The sequence below is a fragment of the Mesoplodon mirus genome (assembly GCF_964341445.2).
Source record: "Mesoplodon mirus genome assembly, chromosome: 6".
Lineage (NCBI taxonomy): Eukaryota > Metazoa > Chordata > Mammalia > Artiodactyla > Ziphiidae > Mesoplodon > Mesoplodon mirus.
Genome location: NC_138982.1, coordinates 10,155,985 through 10,183,801, shown reverse-complemented (window position 1 = coordinate 10,183,801; position 27,817 = coordinate 10,155,985). Strand labels below are relative to the sequence as shown.

Here is a 27,817-nt window from a genome sequence, read left to right as displayed (position 1 = left end):
TCACGGAAGGGGATGAGAAGCTGGAATGTCTCACATCGAAAAGTAGCAACAGTGTAGGAAGGTGGGAAGGATGAGGTGCCCGCGCGTCCCTGACGCCGCATGCCCTAGTTCGTGCGCGCTGGCTCTCCTGAGGGAGGGAGAGGGGGCCGGAGGGCGGGGCTGGCGGGGCGGAGCGAGCGCGTCGCGCACCGCCCGGAAAGCGTAAGCGCGGGCTCCCAGGGGCGGCTTTGGTTGGGGGGGGGGGGGGCGGCTCCATGGGGGCGGAGTTCGAGCTAATTTGGAGGCGGGGTAAACTCGCGAGGTCCTGTGCTGAAATTACTTTTAGCAACAGTTACTCTTTTATGGTTGTTGACTTCTACTGGGCCCTGTTTTTTGCCATTGTGAAAACAGTCTTCTAAGAGGAAAAAAAAAAAAGAAAGAAAGAAACTGCGGAAACCTATTGCAACCCTTGCCTCCGCCCGGCGCGCGCGCGGGCTGGAGGCAAGGTGGGCGGAGCGGCGTGCCCCCCGAGCCTTATACGGGTGGGGCGCGCGCCCGGGGGCGGGGCGCAGCGAGGCCGCGGCGGGAGCTCGAGCTTCCCCTGTGCCCGCACAACTCTCACTCGGGGGCGGCCCTGCGGAGAAAACGTGGGAAAAGGCGTGAGTTTTGGCGGGACTGTTCGGAGGCTTCACCTTTGGCGTCTGTCACGTTTGTGGAGGCATCTTAAATTATCCTGCGTGGGCACGGAAAAAACGAAGTCTGCAAGGCACCATGATAAAAAAGGGAAAGAAGGATGTAGAAGGAACTGACGCGGCCTGGTGTTGCTGGGAGCTCTGCCCTAGCCATTGCGAAGAAGCAGGGACGAGCATTTGGCTTGCTCCCCGCCAGCTTTCCCAGCCCGGCCCTGAAGCCGTTTCCTCAACTCGGGGAAGACAGTGTCCCGGCGCCTCCCCTGAGCGTCCCTGAGGCGCGGGCGGGCGCCCTCGCCCCTCCCCGCGAGCTGGGGCCTGCCTTGCGGGACGCGACGCGTTGCTGTGGCGGTAGCCGTGGGGACCCGGGGCCGCCTGGTGCGCCACACGGGCACCTTGGCTCAGATTCACGTCACAACTGCAAAAATAACTCGGAAATGCTGAACTGCAGCGCCTTGTTTTGGTAGAAGTTTTAGGGGACCCAGACTCTACAGTAGCTGGAATATGCAATTATAATGCTTTTCAGTTTTAGCGCTAGAATAATTAAAATGAGGACTAGTCATTTTTCTGATGGACAAGTGATTCTTGATGTGACATTAAATATCTGGGTTTTAACTGAGTTAATGATAGGGATTGGACAATGATTTTTAGAAGAACCGTTAACTGGCCTGTATACATCACCTCTGGAAGGCTTAATGAGTAACATCTATACTGAATTATCAAATTTATTTCTCTGTGTTGTTCTCAGTAGCTGTTTAATTGTAAAAGGCAGAGCCATTCTCTTGAGAAGTACTGTTGAAGTCAGTGTTTTGACCTTCATGATATAAGAATTCAAACTTTGAAAAAGGAAACAAAAAAACTTTTGTACAATTTAATAAATGCATTCAACGCAGAAGTGACTTTTATTTTTTTTATTTTTATTTTTATTTTTTGTGGTACGCGGGCCTCTCACTGCTGTGGCCTCTCCCGTTGCGGAGCACAGGCTCCGGACGCGCAGGCTCAGCGGCCATGGCTCACGGGCCCAGCCGCTCCGCGACATGTGGGATCTTCCCGGACCGGGGCTCGAACCCGCGTCCCCTGCATTGGTAGGCGGACTCTCAACCACTGCGCCACCAGGGAAGCCCCAAAAGTGACTTTTAAATGGTATTACATTGACTACAGACAAGTTGGACAATTTAGTCTTCCGATTTGTACAAAGCCTGTACAAAGTGCTTAAGAAATGTGATAAAGCTAAGGACTTTTTGAAGCCTTTGGCAGTAATTGGATTTAACTTACCTTCAAAGCATCCCAGAACTTCATAAAATGTAAAATTATGAGCAATATCTCAAATGAGGATTTCGTAAGAAAAGAGTTTGGTGCGATTGGTCTGGAGAAGTCAGCTCTGCTGAATGGTAAACTAGGCAAGTTATTACTAAATGCAAATTTCTTATCCCTAACATCTTTTCTACCTGTCATTTAGATGTGTTCAATTAATAGTAGATAATTTATGTGGAATTGCTTTAAAACAATAAGAGCACTACATACATTTTTATATTTTTATTTAGAATGAATGATTCCATTGGCACTTTTGCCAATGATTAAGCTGAGAGGATTGAGGCGCAGTGAGACACCATTTACGGCCCTTGTAACAGGATTAAGGAAGTACTGCTTCTATGTATAGAAAAGATCTTTGGAGTTCTTAAGCTATTTTCAGTCTCCAAATCTTTGCAATTTTATAGGCATCATTTGAAGAATGGAAGTAAAAAAGATTACTAGCCTATATAAGTTGAATTTTGAAAAATATTTGTATCTAAATATATTACATGTGTTTAAAAGCCTTGATACTCTTTCAGTTCAGTTTTCTAGACTTTTACAAAGAAAGATAGTCTTCAAGAACTTAATACATTCATCAAGGGGAAAAAAAAAAGAAGGCTTAGAGCTATATGAGGTAAACTCAAGAGTGTTCTAAGGTACCCGTTAGGGTTTGGGAAAAGATCTGTAAATGAATGTTAATGTACATTACCCACCTATCCTATGAACTGCTGAATGCCTTTGGCTAATGGATTGTGAGCTAACATCCAAAGTTCCTCCCCATAAGTTCAAATAATGGCAATGTAATTTCCAGTACATCATAAAATGTAATTTTACAATCGCTCTTTTAAATGTATGCAATGGGATTAAATATAGTATTTTGATACCCATCATATATTTTAAAAAAATGAACTAGCTCTTTGATAAAGTTTTACATTACACTGCTATTATATTCCCTACAGCAGTGGCACTCAATTAGGGAATATTGCCTCTCAGTGGGGTGGGGGAACATGTGGCAATATCTGGAAACATTTTTGGTGTCATAACTAGGGAGTAGGGGCTATTGGCATCTAGTGGGGAGAGGCCAGGGATATTGCAAAACATCCTACATTGCACAAGGCAATTCCCAACAACAAAGAATTAACCAGCCCAAAATGTCAATAGCGCTGTACTATTGAGAAACTCTTAACCTACAAAATGCCACTGTTAGGTAGTAAGGTTTTAGGTATGGAAGTTTTATTGGTTATTCTTTTGCAGCAAAAAAAGTGTGTATATTTACATTTATTGCGTATCTTGTGATCATAATGTTCTGAACGTTGTCAATTCAGAGAAATTTTTTATCATTACAGCTGTTATTAGTATACAGCTGATCAAAGTATAAATGTCACAATTTTTTTTTTTTTTTTCTTTTTGCGGTATGCGGGCCTCTCACTGTTGTGGCCTCTCCCGTTGCGGAGCACAGGCTCCGGATGCGCAGGCCCAGCGGCCGTGGCTCACGGGCCCAGCCGCTTCGCGGCATATGGGATCCTCCCAGACCGGGGCACGAACCCGTATCCCCTGCATCGGCAGGCGGACTCTCAACCACTGCGCCACCAGGGAGGCCCAAATGTCACAATTTTGAGTATTATAAAAAGTGGAATATTTTATTGGAATACATTTCTTAGGATATTGGGGTTTTTTATCATTTAGGTAAAGTTTTCATGGATGAGTAGTATTTATTGCTGTAATCTGACAGAGTTCAACGTACATTCTTTTTCTCTTTTTCAGTTTTAGAGATGTAAAGGCCAAAACATCTTGTTAAGTTGAGAGGAGTAAAAAGAATGTTATAAAGTAATGTCATTCAATTCTTTTTATTCCTTCAATGTTGTATGCCAAAAAATCATTACTGACAGTGATCTATCAGAATATTCTTAATGACATATCAGTTAGGTTCTCCAGTTTAGTCTGGTTAAGAAGCAGAGCATTGGAATCTTGACTTGGAAAATGATTCCTTACTGAGTCATTAACTTTCTCATTGTTGACTGTTTAGTCCCCTCGTAGTTATGTCCTGGGACAATGCATCATAGTGAATTTAGGATGGATAAGAGGTATTCCTTTTGTAAAGGCCAAAGGGGCAATTCTCTGTGTACTTAAGTACCCCAAACAGTGTCTGATATAAGTGGTTGTTTATTAGTAGTTGTTGGATGGGTGGATGGATGAACAGTTGAAGCAGTGAACACTTTAGGATTAAATATTATTGTAATAATCCAAACTAGAAATGACAGCTGATAGCAAGGAAGCTGGTAAGAATGTTCTGGTGATATTCCGAAGACCGATGTAACAGAATTTACTCAAGGTTTGGATGTGAGAGAAGGAAAAGCATCAGCTATCACTGCATAGTTTTTGTCCCAAACTACTGGAAGAGTTACCACTTACTGAGATGGGGGAGATTTAGAGGAAAAGAATGAGGAAGATACAAGTAAAATTTTCCATGTCCATTTACTTCAGTGCCACATTTGTGTTTCTAAGCTTAATTTAGCTGTTGAAACCTGTAGCTACCTATCAAAATATGAATAATAATAATATATTACTTTCAGTCTAATTAAAAGACCTATGTCATTTTCCCACAAAATGATGGGGTCTTTTCCCTGTTTCCAACTCCAATACCTAAAATTCAAACACTTGACAATGTTAACTGTAACTCTTCTACTAAGTAATGTTAATTATCTCATTTATGTATATTAGATGTACCATAAGAACAGGTTTTGTAGTTAAAAGCTGTTCAGTGTTTCAATAGAATTTTAAGCACATTTTATTGTATTTTAAATCAATGACACTATACACAGGTGTTTTTTAGGACAGGTTTAATAAACAGTTGGCTTCATTGGATGTAAAAAATAGACTTCTCAAACTAATAAACCTCAAAACCATGACTTTGTTTGAGATAACTGAATCATATAGTTTTCTGACTTGGTCAGAATAATTCAAATTAGCTCAACTGCAACTGCAATTTATAATTATTGATGTATATTAATTCAGATTAACATGTAGTATTACATAAGAGTTTTCTACCTTGACTACGCTAATCCAGAGAAGCACATTTTCTCTTAGTAAATTTTTAGTACTTCTGTTTTTTTCCCAGCTTTTTTCAGCAGAGAAAGTAAGATAAGCAAAGACAAAAAAATTAACACCATTTCAATGAGAGAACACTTACAAACCCAGTTGTCAAGATCTTTTGAAAAGTTAAACCAAAACTTATGTGAATTAGCATTATTATTATCTACTTTATGAGTTGGCATATATACTGGAAGTGCCTCTTATTCACTTCCACCCAAGTATAAGATTCTGTGGGTTTGGGTTTTCAGAGTCCAGTGGAGAGACAGGTACATACATATTAACTTTATTACATGTTTGAGAAATATTGAGATATAAGTAAATATTAAAGATTCATAAATAAGGAAGAAATTCCTATAGCTTATAGACATTATCTTTGCATTCATAGCACTCCTCTTAGGAGAGTAGGTTTTGTGCACTAGGATAATTTTGCTTCTTTTTCCCTTGACAGTCTCTTTTCCTCATAAGCCTCACATTTTATGTCTCCTACCCCTCTGAATCTACTGGCTTATGCATCTGATGTTCCTGTCACCTCTGCTGGATGATGGCAGCTGCAGCCCATTGCTCCTTTTAAGCAAGCATGCCAGAAAGCTGGGAGAACCACAACTGCCCTTTTCAGAGCAACAGAATCTTCTGGGTAGCTACCGCTCGGACTTCTTCTAAGTAAGGATCCCTTCACGGAAACCACATGTATAGGTAAAAGATCTGCCGTAGTCTTCAGCCTAATGGCTGTGCCCGTCATAAAGGTCAGCCACAGCAGAGGAAGGCCATTTATGTTTTGCACTTGGATATCAAATGTAGTGTGTATTTAGTATTCAAAATTATGTGGTTGATATATGTCGAAGTTTTTGGTTTTTTCCTTATAAAAGGGTTTATAAACCCTGTAGGTAAATAATTAAGAATCCCATTTTGGGGACCTAAAGATTCTGGTCACCAATTCTTGTGTGTGGGGTGTATGTGTATGGGAGGGCATTCCCCACATCAATAAGCAATTATCTGACACAGGCTGGATATCCTACAATTTGACTCAATTCTGACACTGTACGTCTGGAGAGAGCATCAGATTCCACAGGTTAAGGACTTAGTCCCACAAGACTGCTGTTTACTTCAGAAGAAATTTGTGAACCCAGGTTGTTGTTACCTGTACTTCTGATAACCAGCTACAAATCAGAGGTTCCCTCGACCCCCTCTTTGGGTTACAGGTTAAGGGGTCCATCCTACAAGACTCCCCCTCCCACTTCAGAAGCCGGTCATGTCAGTCCAGGTTATCACCTATGCTTCTTACCATATGCCCTCCTTGGGTTTGGTTAATTTGTGAGAGTGGCTCACAAAACTCAGAGAAACTCACCAGATTACTGGTTTATTATAAAAGGATATTACTCAGGAACAGCCACATAGAAGAGATGCATAAGGCAAGGTATGGGCAAAGGGCTCAGAGGTTCCATGCCCTCCCCAAGTGTGCCACTCTCCCGACTCTCTACACGTTCACCAACCCAGGAGTTCTCTGAATCCCATCCTTTTGGGGTTTTATGGAGGCTTCATTACATAGGCACAGTTGATTAAATTATTGGCCATAGGTGATTGATTCCACCTCCAGTCCCTTTCCTCTTGCCTCTCCCCTCATCACGGAGAGGGACTGAAAGTTCCAATCCTATATTCAAATTGTTTCCCCTGGCAACCAGCAGCATCCTTAGGTGCTCTCCAAAAGTCACCTCATTAACGAAAGCCAGCTGTGGTGGAAGGGGGCTTGTTATGAATAACAAGACACCTACTTCACCTTGATGGCTCTGAAGTGATTTAAGGAACTGAGGACAAAAGACCAAATGTTATAACAAAAGGTGCTCACATTGCTCTCTGCTCAGGAAATTACGAGGGTTTGGAACTATGGGCCAGGAACCAAAGGCACATATGTATTTTTTATTATAAATCACTATGTCACAGGAACTAACTGTAGAGATGTCTTATTATCCAGTCTAATCTAATTACAGAGTATGGCCAGTAGAACTATGAGTTCACAATAGAGATATAATTGATTCACTGGTCTATCCGATTTGACAGATCATCTACTACTTTTCTGTACTTCTTACGCTGCCCTATACTTTCTGTAGAAAGTAGAGGGGATGCACAAACAAAGGAAAAGCAGTATAGCAAGAAAAGTAATGATAACCTAAACAATAGTTCGGTGAAAAAAAGGAGTCCTAGTTCCTCCTCAAGGGATATACATAACAAACTGATGCTTTTTCCCTTTTTTTCCTTTTTTTCTTCCAGGAAATAGTAAAGCTCTGGTTATTTTTTGAGAAGTTGCTACTGAACTGAATTTGAGTCTGCTTGCCTGCCTTGTAGCAAAGCCAATCTACTGACACTAGGTTGTGGTTAAGGAAACTACAGCATTTATTTTCAGGGGCCCAAGCAAGGAGAAAAGGCAGCTCATGTTCAAAAGACCCAAACTCCCCAATGGCTCTCATGGAAGGGTTTTTAAAGGCAACATTTGGGATGAGGGTTGCAGCTCAGGGGTTTTCTTCTAATTGGTTGGTGGTGAGGTAACAGCATGACCTTTCAGGAATCTTAACCGTCAGCCTTCTGGTTCCAGCCAGTCTGGGGTCTATGTTCTCCTGGTCAGCATGTAGTCCACCTTCTTCCATATGGGTAGGGGGTTTTAGTTTCTGCAGAACAACTGGAAGATATGCATCAGATCATTATGTATCTCCCTGGAGGAGGAACTAGAACTCTTTTTTTTTTTTTTCACTGAACTATTGTTTAGGCCAGAGGTCCCCAACCCCCAGGCGATACCTGACAGAAACCTGTTAGGACTGCACAGCAGGAGGTGAGCAGCAGACAAGCAAGGGAAGCTTCATCTGCCACTCCCCATCGCTCACATTACCTCCTGAACCATCCCCCCATTGCTCACATTACTGCCTGAACCATCCCCCCACCCCAGTCCATGGAAAAATTGTCTTCCACAAAACTGGTCGCTGGTGCCAAAAAGGTTGGGGACCACTGGTTTAGGTTATCATTACTTTTCTTACTTTACTGTTTTTCCTTTGTTTCTGCATCCCCTAACTTCCCTAATTAGTAACTATTTGAGTCTGCTCTTTGGAACTCAGGGAAGGCCTAGGAGATTAAAGTCTTTTTCTGCAAACAAGAACCAGGAGACATGGAGGGGTTTTTGTCCCTGGGAGGGGCCGGAAGGATCCTGCTCAGTTTCAAAGTCAGGGATTAAAATCTTAAATCACATCAAAGGGATTAGAAATATTACATATTCCTTTATTATAACTAAGCTTCCTTGAAGATTTGCCTGATACTTAGAAAATAGAACTGAAATAATCGTATAAGTAAAACATGTGTAGTGATCTAATTAATGATAAAAAATTATAGAACTTGTTGACAAAGTAAAAATAGCAACTTAGTAAACTGAAATGTAAAAATAATTTATATATTTATAAATGTTATATCATTCTAACATAAGGTAGTACCTAATTGCAGCTATTAGTTTGCAGACTCAGTAGTAAATACAGTAATTGACGTTCTAGAATGTATTTTAAAAGAAGCTTTAAACTCTACATAAGGGCAGATTTTATTTTATTTTATTTTTGGCCACAATGCGCGGCTGGTGGGATCTTAGTTCCCCCTGCCAGGGATCGAACCTGGGTCCTAGCAGTGAAAGTCTTAACCACTGGACCGTCAAGGAATTCCCAAGGGCAGATTTTAATTGTTTTTTGGATTAGGTTTTGATTCCCAAGTCTTTAAGACACTAGTACTTAGTATAGAACTGTAGATAATGAAAGACAATTTAAAAAACAGTTAAGTAATCTTCAATATCAAGAGAGAAAAACTAGTTCAGTGTTAAAGTCTGAAATACCAAAGCAATGACCAATAGTAAATAGTAAAAACTTTCCTATAAAAATCATTAAATCGTAACATGTATGTTTATTCATTTTTTGGAATGTTCGGTTTCTACCAAAATGACTACGAATGAATTACATTTCCTTTACATTGTTTTCTCTCTTAAAACTGGAAGTAATTTCAAAGGAAATTACAGAGAAAATACTAAGAAAAAATTTATTTTAAAAATTGCTTTCAAATTCCACAGATATTTTTAAAAGCCACAGCTCAATGTGCAGGTTAATCCTCAGCAAGACTCTAGGTCAGCCTTCTACAGATCTCTGCAGTGCTTTCTATACATTATTATATCTCCTCAACATCATTATATCTTGCAAATTATAGAAAACTTGGCATCCTTAAACACCAAACTCCAGTTCCCTAATTTAGTGTGACTGCTGATTTATGTTTGGGTACCCTTTCATATGATGCAATCTGGAAACTCCAGAAATAAGCTTGGGCAAAATAGGGCTTACCTTCCTTATTTCCTTTTTAACAGGGTCATTGATCACTGTCCTGTGCTGACATTGCCCAGAGTCTGAAAACCATTGTTTCATATAGTTTGTTCCCTGACCAGGAATCTATTTGTTATGGCAGGAGGATAAAATCTGGTCCCTCTTACTCCACCATAGCTGGAAACTAAACTTACTTCAGAGTGTTTTAAAAACTTTTTTGAAATTAAATTCCTTGAGAAGGCACAAACTTTCCAGTTTTACCCCTAAACTACTCACTCACCACTAAATATAGTTTTAGAATGAACAGTTTCTCACACATTTATGCCACCTGCTTGGTCTCTAAAGTTGGCTGAGTTTGCAAGTGATTTCTAGTGTCACCTTTCCAGTCAGCTTTCTCTTCTTAGAGTTTTTTTTCTTTTACAACACTAAAGCTCCTACAACTGTTCAAAGAACAAGGACAAAAATAATACACAGGGCAATCCAGATCCAAACATAAAAGGAGACTTTTGCCAAGGAAGCCCCAAAACTTGTAGAAACCTGATACCTAGGTACATTTGATTTACAAAACAAAACTCTTAGCTGCTCTAAGATATTTACATTCAAGATTCTTGTGGTTTTCTCAGGAACAATAGATACATGACTTGATTTACTTTACAGGCCCACTTTGTGGCTTTCTTAGAACAAAGAAACAATCTAAAAGGTAAAGTTAACCTCTTGAAAAGCAGACATACTTATAACATTTAAATGGCATTTTTCCCAGTCTGTATTCATCCAGGATTCAAAAGCATCTTGTAGTCCAGTGTGTCACCTTTTTGCATAAATGTGTAATAGAAAAATATTTGGTCTTTGTCCCTAGTTTCTCACACAAATCCAAAATTTCTGGAACTTCCTTAGTGGTAAGGCAGGCCCTTAGATGGCTTCTGGATGGATTCTGGTCACCAGAAAGAGCAACCCACGATTAGAAGCTTGGAACTTTTGTTATCTGAAAATAGGTTTACCTTTTAGTGAGTGCCAAAAGACACAAACAAGCCAAAGAATGGGGCAGGGATTTATTACTTGCAGCAAGTAACGAGAACACCGGGGATCTTTCCCAAAGCATTGTTCCCCAAACAGCAAAGCTGAGGAAGTTTTAAGCTAAGGGTACATTCATATTCATGAAGGGTCTTGGGCAGTGTATGCATATTCATGAAGGGGCTTAAGCAGAGGAGAATTTAGCATTGAATTGAAGCAAAGGTTGACCAAGTCCAAGCTTTAGTTGATTAAAGTCATGAGGGTCAGAAAAGGTCAACATCATCATTCCTTAGGTTCCACCAGTCTGAGGTCTCAGTGTGTAGTTACTATCCTCCACCTGGGTGTGGGCCTTAGTTCCTGTGGAACTGAAAGAAATGTATCAGAGTGTTCTGTATATCCCTTGAGGAGGAACTAGGACTCTTTTATCTGAACTATTGTTTCTTGACTGCTTTTCCTTTGTTTCTACATTGCCTCACCTCTCTTAAGATCATTAATTACTGAGACCTGTTCAAGGGCAAACATTGTGGCCAGGCTTAGATCACAAAAGGACTTAGGCCAAAAATGGTTTCTTTTATTTCTAAAAAGCTATGCCTGGTTCTCTTTCTCTGGGACCTCCTACCCTATCTGCTTACACTTTCAGCCCTACCCTCCAACCTCCAGGAAGGGAGAGGGGCTGGTGATTGAGTTATTTACCAATTATCAATAATTTAATCAATCATGCCCATGTAATGAAACCTCCTTTAAAAACCCTCATCAATGGAGTTTGGAGAGTTTTTCAGTTGGTAAACTCATTGAGGTGCTGGGAGGGTAATGCACCCAGAGAAGGCATGAAAGCTTCACACAACTACACCCATACCTTGCCCTACACACCTCTTCCATTTGACTGTTCCTGAATGATATCTTCTATAATAAACCAGTAGTCATAAGTAAATGCTTTCCTAAGTTCTGTGAGTTGTTCTAGTGAGTTACCAAACCTATTGAGAGGGTTGAGGGAACCCTTGAATGTTTAGTCTGCTGAGCAGAAAGGTAAGTATTTTGGCACCCAATTTGTGGCTAGTGTCTCTAGTGGGGGCACTCTTGTGGAACTGAGACACTTGTGGATCCTGATGCTAACTCTGGGAGTTGGTGTCAGAATTGAATTGAATTGTTGGAAACCTAGTTGATACAGGAATTAGTTGATGTGAATAAACAGCAAGTATTTACTTTTACAGTGACAATTGTTATGGGCTGAATTGTGTTTCCCCAAAATTCATCTGTTGAAATCCTAATCCCCAGTATCTCAGAGTATAACCATAGTTGGAAATAAGGTCTCTAAAGAGGTAATTAAGTTAAAATGAGGCCATTAGTGTGGGTCCTAATCCAATCTGACTGGTGTTCTGGGGAGGTAAGACTGAAAGTGAAGCAGATAGGGTAGGGGGGGAATCCTTGGAGAAAGAGAACCAGGCATGGCTTTCTTGACATAAGAGAAGCTATTTTTGCCCTTAGTCATTTGCTTTTATAGAAGAGGAAATTTGGACACAAAAACTGACACCAGGGGGTGTGCACACACAGAGAAAAGACCATGTGAAGAGGCAGCAAGAGTGCAGCCATCTGCAAACTAAGGAGAGAGGCCTCAGAGGAAATCAATACTGTTGGCACTTGATCTTAGACGTCCAGCCTCCAGAACTTTGAGAAAATAAATGTCTGTTGTTTAAGCCACCCAGTCTGCGGTATTTTATTATGGCAGCCCCAGCGAACTAACACAGTTTATTACTCCTTCTTCATTTCTGCTGATTTTATATGCTTATTTCAGGCCTGAGTCTTTAGCCTGGAAATTTTAGGAGCACATTAACTAGTATCCCTATTTCACACTGTCCCAACCCAAGGATTTGAATCATAATTTTTGCACTTTAAAGCTCAACACATAAAAAGCCAAAAACTCAGCACATAAATCATATATCAGAATTAATAGTATGAAAATTGAAATGGTGGAAAATTGAGAGCACAAAACAAAAATATAAGTGGATGGAAAGCATAAAAGACAAGATCACGGCTTCCCTGGTGGTGCAGTGGTTGAGAGTCTGCCTGCCGATGCAGGGGACATGAGTTCGTTCCCCAGTCCAGGAAGATCCCATGTGCCGCGGAGCATCTAGGCCTGTGAGCCATGGCCGCTGAGCCTGTGTGTCCGGAGCCTGTGCTCCGCAACGGGAGAGGCCACAACAGTGAGGGGCCCGCGTACCGCAAAAAAAGAAAAAAAATAAAAGACAAGATCAGAGAACTGAAAGACACATACAGAAGACCCAACAGAGTAACAGGAGTTCCAAAGGGAGGAAGACTAAAAGATGGAGTAGCATTTCATATAAAAAAATATAGAAACAATGTTCCTGAACTAGAGAAAGGCATTCATCTGCAGAATAAAAGATCTCACTCAGGCAGGATTGATGAATGAAAACATTGTTGTGGAAAATAAGACCATAGACTCCAAATTTTAAATAAGACTTTGTTGTTTACTAAGAATGACATTGCAGAAAAGGAGGGGAGTTCCCATCAGCTATAGCAAAGCAACCATAACTAATGTCTTAATACATCAAAATTATCATGGTTTATATTACACAGCAGTACAATGAAAGCCCAATTCCAAGAATTGCATTATAGGCAAAAGGGAAGAAAGGACCTCAGTGACAATGAGAAAGGAAATATCATCAGTCACAAATTAGCAAACAAAAATGACTATGTGAGGGCTTCCCTGGTGGCGCAGTGGTTGAGAGTCTGCCTGCCGATGCAGGGGACTCGGGTTCGTGCCCCGGTCCGGGAGGATCCCACATGCCGCAGAGCGGCTGGGCCCGTGAGCCATGGCCACTGAGCCTGTTCGTCCGGAGCCTGTGCTCTGCAACGGGAGAGGCCACAACAGCGAGAGGCCTGCGTACCACCAAAAAAAAAAAGAAAAATGACTACGTGAAAGATATGCTAATATCATGCAATTAGAAAGGGTCATAGAATCTATTCATTAATATCTTAAGGACCTGTCATTTTGTTGAGGTTTCAACTTCCTTTATTCACATGCTGACTTTTAATACTATCTTGTTATGGACATATTAGAAATAATCTTAAATTTCTAAGTTCCAAGGATAAAGAAAAAAGTCTGTCTTCCTTGGTAAAAGAATAAATCATGAAGGAAAAATAATCAGACCACCTTTTACTTACAATATGAGAAGCAAGAGGAAAATTTAGTATCATTTATATTGAGAAAAAGGACTATGACCCAATAACTCTAATATAACTAAGATATCATTTAATTGTCAATTTCAAAGGAAGTTGTTTGGAAATATGCGAGGATTGGTAGAATATATCACTCAGTAGTACAACTGAAGAAATAGTAAAGGAAAGGACTGTAATCAAACAGCAAACAAATGAAAGAAAATACAGCCCTTAAGACATGGGAAGATGGACTAGATGAAAGAGTGATGAGCTCTGACACATTTGTTACCTGAAGAGAAATCTAAACAGAGATGCAGGCTGAGTATGTATAATATGAGTACAGACTGTTGATTCTTGAAATAGAAGTGGCATATATGAGGAATCCCTGATAATAGACTGACTAAAGGTAATTATCAATAAAATATGCTAATTAATCCTAGCAGTTTGGGGGTGGGGAGAGGGGACGTGAAAGTATTCTAAAGGACTCATCCAGTGAAGGAGCAGAGCACCTAAAAACAGAATTCATTGGTTTCTTATTTTCATATAATCCTTTCGTATGGGTTTCATTTTGAGTATATGAAAATGATAATCACCAGTTGAATGGAAAAGTGTAATAAAATTTGCTAATTATAAAGAGGAAAAAGATAAGTAACAGTAATGATCAGAGAGGGAACTAGTAAGGGAAATATTTAGAAGGAAAAAGGAAAATGTTTAAAAAAGCAAACAGGGCTTCCCTGGTGGCACAGTGGTTGAGAGTCCGCCTGCCGATGCAGGGGACACGGGTTCGTGCCCCGGTCCAGAAGATCCCACATGCCACGGAGCGGCTGGGCCCGTGAGCCATGGCCGCTGAGCCTGCGCATCCGGAGCCTGTGCTCTGCAATGGGAGAGGCCACAACAGTGAGAGGCCCCCGTACCGCAAAAAAAATAAAATAAAAAATAAATACAAATGCAAAGTATAAGGTGAAAGGAATAAATCATAACAAATGTTTAAATTCCCCATTGTGTAAAACAGATTCTCAGATTTAGCTGATAAAAACAAAACCTATCAATGTATTCCTAAACACACACACACACACACAAACACACACACACACTTAAAGCAGTGAAGAAATATTGGAAATAAAAAATAGGAAAAGAGATAAGCAACTGCATACAAAATAAATGGAGGAAAGGCAACATTCAGATCAAATAAAAAGGTTAAAAGTATTAAAGATTATGCAGTGATAAAAGTCACAGTTTACAAAACTATAACAGTTATAAGCCAGGTTTTAAGGTATTATCTCTCAGCTTCAAATTGACCCTTCTATATTTTGCTTTGTGATGCTGGAGTTAGAACTCTGGAAATTGCACTTCTGGTTTGTCAGCTTGCTCCCTGTTAACCTCTGGCAATAGGGAGAAGTATAGGGTGATCACAGGACAGAAGGAGGAGGAAAGAAACTCTTCTTTTTCTTACTATTTTCTTCCTGTTCCTATTAGCATCACCCCAATAAAGCTTCACTCTGACACTAACATTTCCTTTCAGCATCAGCAGTTGACTGTAGTTTGCAGTCTTTCAAATATCATGCTGATTATGTCCCCTCAGGGAAACCAACACGAATGTTGCTCCAGCTTCTCTTAGAGCTGGATCCCAACTCCATGAGTCCCCTCATCTGAACTCAGAAATGCCAGCACCAGCCAAGTAATAAACATTCTTCGGTTTCCCAGATCTAGATATGGTAGTTGCTTCCTGCAGTTTCTAGCTCTGTGATATTCAAGAGTTCTTTTTATGCCTTTTGGTTCTTTAACATCTAAATAACTTTTTTATATTAAGTCATCTCACTTAAATAACTGTGTGAGATTCTGAGAGGATGGTAATAGAGGTGGTAGCATATGTTTGAGATCTTTTGAATCCCCACATAAAAAGAGATTGCAACTAGATAACAAAGCCAAAAACAAACAAACAACAGGCTGGCTCTCCTCACAAACCCCAGAATACAAGCAGGTGGGACAATAGTCGTAAGACCTGTGTCTTATCAATGTCTATGTAGGGGAAAGCAGTGTGAAGCCAAGGGACATCTGACGGAGCTGAGAACAGAAAAACCCCACATAAACTAAAAGTTATTCCCTGGAAATCATGGCAATTCAATTTGAGAACAGCAGCTAAAACTGGGAGAGGTGTAGCATATTCCAGTAATCAGACCTAAGTCTTAGAGTTGGTTCATTCCCATAAATTCTCATAACTGAGACCAGGGCTCGCTTCAAGTACAAGGTCTCACACTGAAGAGAAACTGCTGGGATGACACAAAATTGTTCAGCATGGGAACAACTAAGACAAAGGAAAAAGAAGATCCAGAGAAAAGGGAGAAGGAAACGGAGCTGGTAACTGCACCAAGCAAGCACTTATAGCTTTACTAATATAGCAAACTATAGAAAAGGGAGCTCATGAGAAGTTAGAAAAGCTATATGAACCAAATCTAAGAAGCTATGCAAATTAAATCCATGTAAAAATGAACATTGGAAAACTATTGAAGTCAAATAACATACAAGTAACTATAAGAAAAGATGACAATAAGAAACAGAATAACCCTGCAGGCAAAGAAAACATACTAGAAAGACATGCTCAACGTGTATGCAAACTGAAACATACCATTTCAAAATGAGCTAAGAGACTTAATGTTGCTTAATGAAAAGATACAAGATATGAAAACAAAAATTAGAATTAGAAAAACTCAGAAATTAGCTAATAAAGCTCAAAAAAGAAAAAAAGAAAAAATATTTCAGAACTGAAGAATAAATTAGAAGAAAAATACTTAACACACACACATACACACACACAGAGACAAATACAACAAATAATGCCTTACAAGAAATAGTAAATTAAAGGGAGGGAGTTTAAAAAAAAATGAAAGAAAAAAAGATTTGAGGGAAAATGACAAATATTGAAGCTATAAAAAGAAGATTCAACATATAGATATAGGAGTCCCTAAAAAAAGAAACAAGAACATCTAGGGAATAGAACAAATATTAAAAACTTGCTGAAAAATATTACTGTGAAATATACATTAAAAGAGCACACTTTTACATGAGAATATTCAGAAGAACTAAGACCAAGAAATATTCTAGTAAAGGTATTGGACTTTAAAGGAAAAGAAAGAAAAATCATTGGGAATCTAGGCAAAAGAGTACATAGTTCAGAAGGGCATCAAAATTATCAGATTTTTTAACAGCAATGCTTTATGCAGGAAGAAATGGGACAACATATTTAAGATACTTAAATATGGGATAAAAAACAAGGATAAAACAAATGAGCAATTGTGATATATTCTAAATCTATCATTACTTGTGACCTTGAGAATGAGGATTCTCAGTGTGAAAAGAAAGATGTAAAATAAAAAAGGTTAATTAAAAACCCTGTAGTCCTGAATTTGAAAAATCCTAGAAAAAAAAAAATCACCAACCAGTAGCAAATAGCAACCCTAGCTTCCAGAATATTCTTTTGACATATCATTTTCTTTTGAAGGAAACCATAAAGGCTTCTTCAAGATATGATTGATTCCAGGTGTACAGCAGAAAATATACTAGAACATCTTGAAGTATTATATAGCAGAAAAACAATCAGAAATTACAAAGGTCATGTCACAAGGATTCAGAAGTCAAATTGAGGCTCTAATTGGCCATAGTTTGTATAAAAATTACAATAGATTGAAGCCAATCAGATATGTTTAAACTTGTGAGTTCATAATAATATTAAATAATATTTTTTAAAGATTGCATTGGTCACTGTGGTAGGCCTCCAGAGATATACAATTTTTACTGTATGTGGAAAAAGGGTCTTTGCAGATATGATTAAGAATAGTTAGATGGTGGGACTTCCCTGGTGGCACACTGGTTAGGGCTCCGCGCTCCCAATCTAGGGGACCTGGGTTCGATTCCTGGTCAGGAAACTAGATCCCACATGCATGCCGCAACTAAGGAGCCCTTGAGCCACAACTAAGGAGCCTGCCTTCCTCAACTAAAGACCCAGCACAACCAAATAAACAAATAAATATTTTTTAAAAAAAGAATAGTTAGATGGGGAGATTATCCTCAATTATCCAGGTCTTAAACATAATCACAAGTATTCTTATGAGGGAGAAGGAGATTTGACTACAGACAGAAAATAAGAAGGCCATATGATGGAAACATTGTCAAAGAGAGAAGATGGAGGAAGCACCTGGACATGGGATTCTCACCTAGAGTCTTTGAAGTGAGTGTGGCCCCGCTGAAACCTTGATCTTAGCCCCATAATACTCATTTCAGACTTCTGGCCTCCAGCATTGTAAGGGAACAAATATATGTTGTTTTAAAGCATCAAGTTTGTGGTAATTTGTTACAGCAGCCATAGGAAACTATTATAGTCGCAAATCATTATCTTAAAAACAAATGAAAGGAAAACAGCAAGCATTCGTGTCACCCTACCTAAGTGAACCATACCACTTGGTAAATAATAAATAAGTTTGTGTCTTCTTATAAACTTATTTCAACTAATAAAAACATTAGGCTATCACTATTTCACAAGCACCAATGAATTAATGAATCTAGGCATTGAACACAAATGGCTGCACACATCAAAACTGAGTGAAAACAAGCTATAAGTGCCTTCAGATGAAAATTATAGTCTTACCAAAGGGATAAAAAGGTAGTTTTATCAAGCTACTGGATCCCGAAGACAGTTTGCAAGAAATAGAAAAAATAGAATATTTGAATTACACCATGAATACGTAAACAGCAAAATTCATACTGTGAGAAACTGGACAGGACAAACAGCTCAGTTCTTCAACAGATAAATAGTAAAGAATAGAAAGGGATGAAGGGAACACCTGTATATAAAAAGAGACTTACAAGACAATTCAACTTAACAAAAATGGGTAAGGGTCTAAGGGTGCCCACTTCAGTGATTGAAAACCATAAAAACTCCAAGGAAGTGAGTATTATAAAAGTTGGGAAAGTCGATATGGGTGGGAGGGGGCTGTGAAAGGAAAAGAGCACACAGAGAATCTTCTAGGATGGCTAGTCAATTTCTGTTTCTTGGCCAGAGCGGTAGTTACAAAGGTATAGTCTTAGACTGTTTGGGCTGCTATAACAAAATACCACAACTGGGTAGCTTATGAACAACAGAAGTTTATTTCTCACTGTATTAGAGGCCAGAATTCTATGATCACAGCACTGGCATGGCTGGATGAGGGCCTTCTTCCAGGTCACAGAATTTTTCTTGTATTCTCAGTAGGAAGAAAGGGCTAGGGAGCTCTCTTTTGCCTCTTTTATAAGGCACAGTCCCATTTGTGAGGGTTCCACCCTCATGACTGAAGCACCTCCCAAAGGCCCCACCTACTAATACTATCACCTTTGGTGATTAGGGTTTTAACATATGAATTTTGGGGGGACACAAAAATTCAGACCATAGCAGGTATTTAACCTTATAATAATTCATTAAGATTCATTTTCTTTTGTGTTTTTTTTCTGTAATTTTATTTTATTTTACAATAAAAATACAAAAAGGAAAGTAAGTAAAAAGTACTAGACTGGCATACAACTAAAAAACTGGACAAAGTATAGGAAACAACTGTTTTCAGACTTCAGAAAACAGGCAACACAAGGCTGTGATCCTAAAGAGAAGGGAAAGCACTTAAGTGAGTCCAGCAATCATTCTACCTTTCTAACTGGAGGCACTTTCCAGAATGAAAAGCAGGACGGTAGAGCATAGACAGACCTGGGATATATTTGAGTTCAGACCAGCCAAAGTGTAGTAACATTAGTGAACGGTCCAGGCATTCAGCAGAGACCCCAAAAGGGTACTACCTTAGTAACAAGGCTAAATTACATCCACATTAAGGCTAGTCTAGCACCTCACAAACAAAACTTTTTAAACAACCTCAAAGGGATGAATAATTGTGTTACACAAAAAAGTCAGCATTCTTTAGAGGAAAACTAAAAATCCAGACTCAACAACATGAAAATTATCATATTCAGCATTGAATCAAAAATTACTAGACATGCAGGAAAAAGCAGCTAATAACTAGGAATGCAATTAGTTAATAGAAACAAACCCATAAATAAAATAATGATATTAGCAGACACATTCTTTAAAATAGCAATTAGAAATATTTTTAAGGAATTATAATGAGGAAAGAAAGTTATGAAAAGAGAACTAAAATGAACTTTGAGACCTGAAAAATATATCCAAAATGAAAGAAAAAAAAAAAAAAACAGGAAACAATAAATGGGCTTAATGGCAGATTGTCCAGTGTAAAATAAAGAATCAATGAACTTAAAGATATAGCAATTAACAATTGTTTAAAACAGAGAGCAAAAGGGTTGAATATAAATGAACATTCACTCTGTGAGCTATGGGACTATATCAAGTGATCCAACTTAAGTACAAATGGTGTTCCAAATGAGGGGAGCAGAAATTTTTTTGATGAAATAACAGTCAAGTATTTTTTTCAAATTTTAAGAAAATTATAAACTCACAATCCCATGGAGCTCAATAAGTCCCAAGTAGAGCAAACACAAGAAACCATACCAAGGGACATAAAATCAAATTGTTGAAAATCAGTGATAAAGAGAAAAATTTTAATGAACCAAAGATTAAAGAAGGGGGGGCATTTTCCATGCTTTGGAATTAATAAGAGTTAAAATTGACTTCTCATTAGAAACAATATCAGCTGGAGGGCAATGGAGAAACATCTTCAAAATAATGAAAGAAAAAGAAAACTATTGATCAGATTCCATATCTAGTTAAAATATCCTTCAAAAATAAAGGCAAAAATAAAGACATTTTCAGACAAAGCGAAGAAAAATATATCATTAACAGTCCAGCACTACAAGCACTACAAAAATAAAGGAAGTTATTTTTGGCTAAATAAAAATTTAGATGGAAATGTGGATCTACACAAATATTCTTACAGTCCAATTAAAAGGTAGAGATTTTCAGACTGGATAAAAAGGCAAGGCCAAACTTTATGGTGTCCACAATAATCACTTTAAATATAAAGACAATTATAGGTCTTTAGTCATAAAAAAGATAAAGTGGCTATATTAATATAGGACAAAATCAATTTCAGGTCAAACAATATTACCAAAGTGAAGAATGTCATCTCATAATAATTAAAGGATCATTTAATCAAGAGGACATAATTCTAAATGTGTATGTGCCTAATAATGAGCTTCTAAATGCAAGAAGCAAAAACTAAGAGAATTGAAAGGAAAAATAAATTAATCCATAAATGTTGTTGAAGATTTCAACACAGTTTAGTAATTCATAAAATAGGTTGACAGAAAATTTCTCTAAGATTATAGAAAACATGAATAACAATAGCACCCTGACTGTCCTAACTGAAATTACAGAAAACTACACCCAACACAGAATACATCTTATTTTTGAATGGGCAGGAAATATTCATCAAGATAGATCATATGTTGAGTCATAAAAGAAGTTCCAATAAATGTAAAATAATCAAAGTCATACAGCATGTATTCTGTGACCACACGAAATTAATTTAGAAAACAATGACAACATTTATCTTGAAATAAATCTCTAAATATTTTAGAATTAAATTACACAGTTCTACATACCCCATTGGTCAATGAATAAATAACATGGTAAATTAGAAAAAATGTTGAACTGAATGAAATATTATTTTTGAACTATAATGAAAATAACACATCGAAATTTGTAGGGTGCAACTACAGTAACTTACAGGGAAATTTATAGCTTTAAGTGCTGATATTAGAAAAGAGGAAACATTTAAAAACCAATGATCTAAAACCAATGATCTAAGCTTCTATTTTATTTTATTAATTTTTTTTTTTTTTGCGGTACGTGGGCCTCTCACTGTTGTGGCCTCTCCCGTTGCAGAGCACAGGCTCCGGATGCACAGGCTCAGCGGCCATGGCTCATGGGCCTAGTTGCTCCATGGCATGTGGGATCTTCCGGACCGGGGCACGAACCCATGTCGCCTGCATCAGCAGGCGGACTCTCAACCACTGCACCACCAGAGAAGCCCTAAGCTTCTATTTTAAAAAGTAAAACAAACAGACAAAAAATTAAACCCACTGTAAGTAGGAGGAATGAAATAAGGAATAGAATAATAAATTAAATGGAAAATAAACGACAGAGAAAATCAGTTGAACAAAGAGCTAGTTCTTTGAAAGGATCAATAAAATTGATAAACCTCTTGCTAGACTGATCGGGAAAAAATGAAAAACAAAAATTGCCAAAGACCGGAATAAAAGAGGAGAAAACGCTATGGAGCCTACATACATTAAAAGAATAGTAAAGACATATTTTGTTAAAAACTATGACTACTTAGATAAAATAGAATACTCCTGAAAGGCCAAATTAAAACTGGCATGGGGGGAAAAAAACATGTAAGTCTCCTATTTAAGAAAATGAAATTGATTATTTTAAAACTTCCCTTTTACAAAGGAAACAGCAGTCCCACATGGTTGGACTGGTAGATTAAAACAAATATTAAAAGGAAAACATCACTAATCTTATACAGTCTCCTTCAGAAAATAGTGGTAATGAAACTATTACCAATATCCAATTCATTTTATGATGCCAACATTATCCTAATAACCTAAAACCAGACAGAGACATTGTTAAGTAAACAGAACTACAGACCAATATCCCTTAGGAACATAGATTCAAAAATTCTTATCAAAATATTATAAATTCAGCAATATATAAAAATAATATATCATAACTAAGTGGAACTTATTCTAGAAATGCAAGATTGATTTAATTTTCAAAAACTACAGACACTTAATTTGAAATGGGTCATCTAAACATAAAAGCTAAAACATCATAGAACTTCTGGAAGTAAACTTAGGAGAAAATCTTCACAGAACTGGAGTAGAAAAATGTTTTTGAGATAAAACACCAAAAGTTCTCATCATGAAATCAAAAACAATGATAAATTTGGGAAATTCCCTGGTGGTCCAGTGGTTAGTACTCGGTGCTTTCACAGCTGTGGCTCCAGGTTCAATCCCTGGTTGGGGAACTAAAATCCCACAAGATGCAAGGTGTGGCCAAAAAAAAAAAAAAATAGGCTAAATTTATTTTATCAAAGTTGAAAACTTTTTTAAAAATGCTTTTATTGTAAATTTTATAGTTTAACAAATTATTTAATAAAATATATAAAATATATTTTATGAGGTAAGGAACTGAAGTAACTGGAGAACTGGTTACAGAGGTTATTGAGAGAGTGGGCATGTGGATTCTGAGATCTAATTGTCTGAATATAAATTGCAGGTACTAACGAGGAGAGCATCCTGACTCCGTTAACATCCTGAAGTAATTCTTCATGCCGGGAAATTACTGCAGCTTTTAAAACTCTATTTGGCAGGGTAAGACCACACTTCATCCCAGGGTAGAATGTGAGAGCAGCTATATGTTTTAAGACTAGTTTAAAATCTACTAATATTCTTTTTTTAACATTTATTCTATGATTCTGACTTTCCTACTCCTTTTCTCTTTTCCAGTTTCTTCTTAATTATTAGCTGTTGGTTTACAGTGCTCACCCAGTTTATCCTTACTTAATTGTTTTTCCTTGCTTGATGTTTTTTCTTGCTTGAAGGACATGTAGAGGTGCCAAAAGATCTCATGGTGATAACTGCCCCTCTTCTTTTCTCCTGTGCTTCCCACTCAGGGTTGTTTTTTTTATTTTTTTTTAATAAATTTATTTTATTTATTTATTTTTGGCTGCGTTGGGTCTTCATTGCAGTGAGTGGGCTTCTCATTGTTGTGGCCTCTCCTGCTGCAGAGCACAGGCTCCAGGCATGTGGGCTTCAGTAGTTGTGTCATGCGGTCTCAGTAGTTGTGGCTCGCTGGTTCTAGAGCACAGGCTCAGTAACTGTGGCGCACGGGCCTAGCTGCTCCGTGGCATGCGGGATCTTCCCGGACCAGGGATCGAGCCCGCGTCCCCTGCACTGGCAGGCAGAATCTCAACCACTGCGCCACCAGGGAAGCCCAGGGTTGTTTTATTATCCATTTTCTAGGTGTAAACCTGTATTACTATGTGTTTTGTTATGACACAGTCACAGTCTTGGTTCCTTTTGGAGTGGTTTTAATAAATGAGTTATTTTTAGATTTTGCAATAGTATCTTTGTTATATTTTTCCAGTTTTATTGATATATAATTGACATACAGCACCACATAAGTTTAAGGTGTACAGCATAACGATTTGACTTACATATTTGTGAAATGATTACTGCAATGAATTTAGTTAACATCCATCATCTCATATAGATACAAAAAAAAAAGAAAAATTGTGTGTGTGTGTGTGTGTGTGTGTGTGTGATGAGAATTCTTAGGATTTACTCTCTCAACAACTTTCAAATGTGCCACAGAGCAGTGTTAACTATAGTCATCATGTTGTATATTACATCCCTATTACTTGTTTATCCAATTACCTTCACAGCCCCACCTCTGGTAACCATAAATCTGATCTCTTTTACTATGAATTTGTTTTTTGTTTTTGTTTTTGGCTCCACATATAAGCGAGATCATACAGTATTTGTCTTTCTCTGTCTGTCTGACTTATTTCACTTAACATAAATGCCTCAAAGTCCATCCATGTTGTCACAAATGGCAGGATTTCCTTCTTTTTATGGCTGAATAATATTCTATCATATACATATATATATATGGTGATATATGTGTATATATATATATATCATAACTTCTTTACCCATTCATCTGTCAGTGGCCACTTTGGTTGTTTTCATGTCTTAACTATTGTAAATAATGTTGCTATGAACATTGGGGTGCGTGTATCTTTTAGAATTAGCATTTTCATTTCCTTCAGATATATTTCCAGAAGTGGAATCGCTAGATCATATGATAGCTCTATTTTTAATTTTTTGAGAAAACTATACTGCTTTCCATAGTGGCTGTACCAATTTACAATTCCTCCAGTAGTGCGCGGGGGTTCCCTTTTCTCTACATCCTCACTAGCATTTATCTTTTATCTTTTTGATGATAGCCATTCTAACAGGCATGATGTGCTATCTCATTGTGGTTTTGATTTGCATTTCCCTGATGATTAGTGATGTTGAGCACCTTTCCATGTACCTGTTGGCCATTTGTATATCTTCTTTGGGAAAATGTCTATTCAGGTCTTTGGCCCATTTTTAATTGGATTATTTGCTTTTTTTACTATTGAGTTTTATGAGTTCTTTATATTTTTTGGATATTAGCCCCTTATCAAATATACAGTTTGCAAATACTTTTCCCCATTCTGTAGGTTGTCCTTTTACTTTGTTGATCATTTCTTTTGCTGTACAGAAGCTTTGTAGTGATGTAGCCCTACTTGTTTATCTTTGATTTTGTTGCTTGTGCTTTAAATGTCATATCCAAAAAATTACTGCCAAGACCTATGTCGAGGAATTTTTTTCTTATGTTTTCTTCTAGAAGTTTTATGGCTTCTGGTCTCATTTTGAAGTCCTTCATCCATTTTGAGTTAATTTTTGTGAGAGGTATAAGATAGGGGTATAATTTCATTCTTAGAAATATTCAATTTTCCCTGCGATATTTATTGAAGAGACTGTCATCTCCATTGAGTATTCTTGGCTCCCTTGTCAAATATTTGTTGACCATATATGTGTGGATTTATTATGTTTCTAGGTTCTTGATTCTGTTCCCTTGGTCAATGTGTCTGTTTTCATGCCAGTATCATACTGTTTACTTACTTTAGCTTTATAATATAGCTTGAAATCAGGAAGTGATGCCTCCCACTTTATTCTTCTTTTTCAGGATAACCTCTGCTCTTTAAAACACATGATTAAGAAAATGAAAAGGTAAGCCATATTGGGAGAAAATGTTATATCTATCAAATTACATACATATATATGTGTGTATAATTATACATGTATAATACACATATATATTTATATTATAATTATACTTTATATAAAACTATATATATTACATAAATATGTAAAAATATAGGTAGTCAACAAACACATGAAAGAATGCTCACTATCAATAGTTGTCAGAAAAATACAAACTTAAATGCAAATGAGTTACTACTACACATCATTTCACATGGCTAAGATTAAAATAACTAGAAATAACAAGAGTTGGCAAGGATGTGAAGCAAGAGAAACTCATACATTGCTGGTGGGATTGTGAAATAGTACAACACTTTGGAAAACTATTTAACAGTTTCAACAACATCTTGTTGTAGAACACATTTACACAAATAAGTCAATGTCAATAAATAGCCTAAACATTTACCTTATTCCAAAAATAAAGAGAAAATTATATAGAAATTCATCCCAGTTACAATCAGTGCTAGAAGATGATGCAACATTATTTACGTTTTCCTCAGGAAAAGAAAGAACATCAGAAAAATTTAATACAAAACCAAATTATTATACATGTTTAAAGCCAACAAACAGAGTTTTCAAGCCTAAAAAATTAGAGGATAGATTATATTAATTTTAAAAAGAAAACCATTGAAATTTTAGGAAGAAAATAAGCTTAAAACTAAACCAAAGAGAAAAGATAACCTTATAGTAAACATTAAAAAAAGTTAAAAGAAGAATACAAAACAATTTGACAAAACTAAGAACAAACATATCTATCAGATCAATAAATTTAAATAAAATAAACTCAGCTAGTGAAAGAGGAATCTCTTAGGTCAAATCATAGAGCTAAACCCAAGTATAAACTGTAGATTCAAGAGATTCATCTAAAACCAATCTAATCCAGAAAGGCTGAAAATTAATAGTTGGGCACAGACATACCTGCAAATGCCAACAAAATGAAAATAGGAGATACTTGTGTATGTTTGTATGTGTCAATTTTTTTTGCAGAAATTTTTTTTGCTAGGTGCTTATCAATCCCACTTCTCCTTCCACATAGGAAGACTGCCTTTCCCGGCCCAAGCTGCAATATGAATATGACTCGATTCTAGACAAAGTAGTGTGGTAGATGGGATACATCCACTTCCAGGGTTGACAGCAAAATGTTTCATGCAGCCTTCTCACTTTTTCTCTTAGCCAGCTAAAAGCAAAAGATCCAACATAAAATTCTGAGAGGGTCATAGTAGGTGGCTTGAACTAATTTACTCTTTTCTAAATATAAATATATAAAGATGATAGTTTATACTTATTCCTCTAGAAAATATGGTCCTCCACACCAGAAGATAGCATCTCTGGGGGTGATTTCCTAGTTCTGGGGCCTTGGTCTGCTCAAATCCCAACTATCAGATATCCTTAAGCTTCAAGGGAAAGGTAATGTTGAAATATTGCTGGGAAGTGCAATATAAAAACCATTGTTTTTAATGGAACTATAGCTGATTTACAGTGCTTCAGGTGTACAGCAAAATGATTCAGTTATACAGTTATACATATATAATATACAGATTCTTTTCCATGATAGGTTATTACAGAATATTGAATATAGTTCTGTGTGCTCTACAGTAGGCCATTGTTGTTTATCAGTTTTATATATAGTAGTGTGCATCTCTTAATGCCAAATACCCAATTCATCCCTCCCCCGCCTTTCCCCTTTGGTAACCATATGTATAAAACCCATTTTTATTCACATACTTTCCACCATGTAAAGTTCTAAATCATCAAAGCTTTGTCCAACTATTAATATTTTCAAGTCAGTCTAACCATTTGATGAGAATGATCTAATTCCTAGCATGTCCCTTTGTCTAAATAATTTCTTTTTTTATGTTGTGTACTTACTCTTGACATATGGTTATGATTTTTGGTTCTTCCAGCAGCCTTTTCATGATCTTTTAACTAAAAAGTTGTTGCTAGCTTCTGGTTACCACTTTTGTTACTGAATATATCTTTCTTGTTACTATCTTCTGGAACCACTTTTCGAATCTCTCCTTTAACTCAGATGCCATGATTTTCTTTCTCACAAAATGGAATTTTCTGTTTTTTCTCTTAAAGTTCTAAAGAATTTCTGACTATGATATTTATAGATTTTTTTTCAGATTTTCTGGTGGTTGTTAACTAGTGATAAAGTGCTGAATTATATCAATGTATTAAAATGTGTTTTGAACAGTAAAATAACACCACATTTTAGATTTCAAAGTCCAATTGAACTACTCTAAAATCTCAGCCTTAACCAAATCACTGTTGACAAAATGATGGATGTTATACTCCTTTAAAAGTTTCCTTCTGATATTATTTAAAATTTCCTGTTTCCCTTTTCCCATCTATCTGGAGTGTCTGTACTTCTTTGGCCCAAATCAAATA

The 27,817-nt window shown here is 37.4% G+C and overlaps 1 protein-coding gene across 3 annotated transcripts in view; it reads left to right on the top strand.

Moving 5' to 3' along the window:
* The first annotated feature begins 289 nt into the window (after nucleotides 1-289).
* Nucleotides 290-27,817, top strand: part of SLC9A9 (solute carrier family 9 member A9) — a 685,122-nt gene continuing 657,594 nt past the window's right edge. The window contains exons 1-4 of one of the 3 annotated variants that reach the window (XM_082624526.1): nucleotides 290-2,059; nucleotides 5,503-5,747; nucleotides 22,848-22,942; nucleotides 25,350-25,393. The gene's annotated coding sequence lies outside the window, so the exon portion shown is untranslated. Of the gene's footprint in view, nucleotides 2,069-5,502; nucleotides 5,748-22,847; nucleotides 22,943-25,349; nucleotides 25,394-27,817 lie in introns of all 3 variants that reach the window. The other 2 variants (XM_082624525.1, XM_082624524.1) reach the window with 2 other exon arrangements.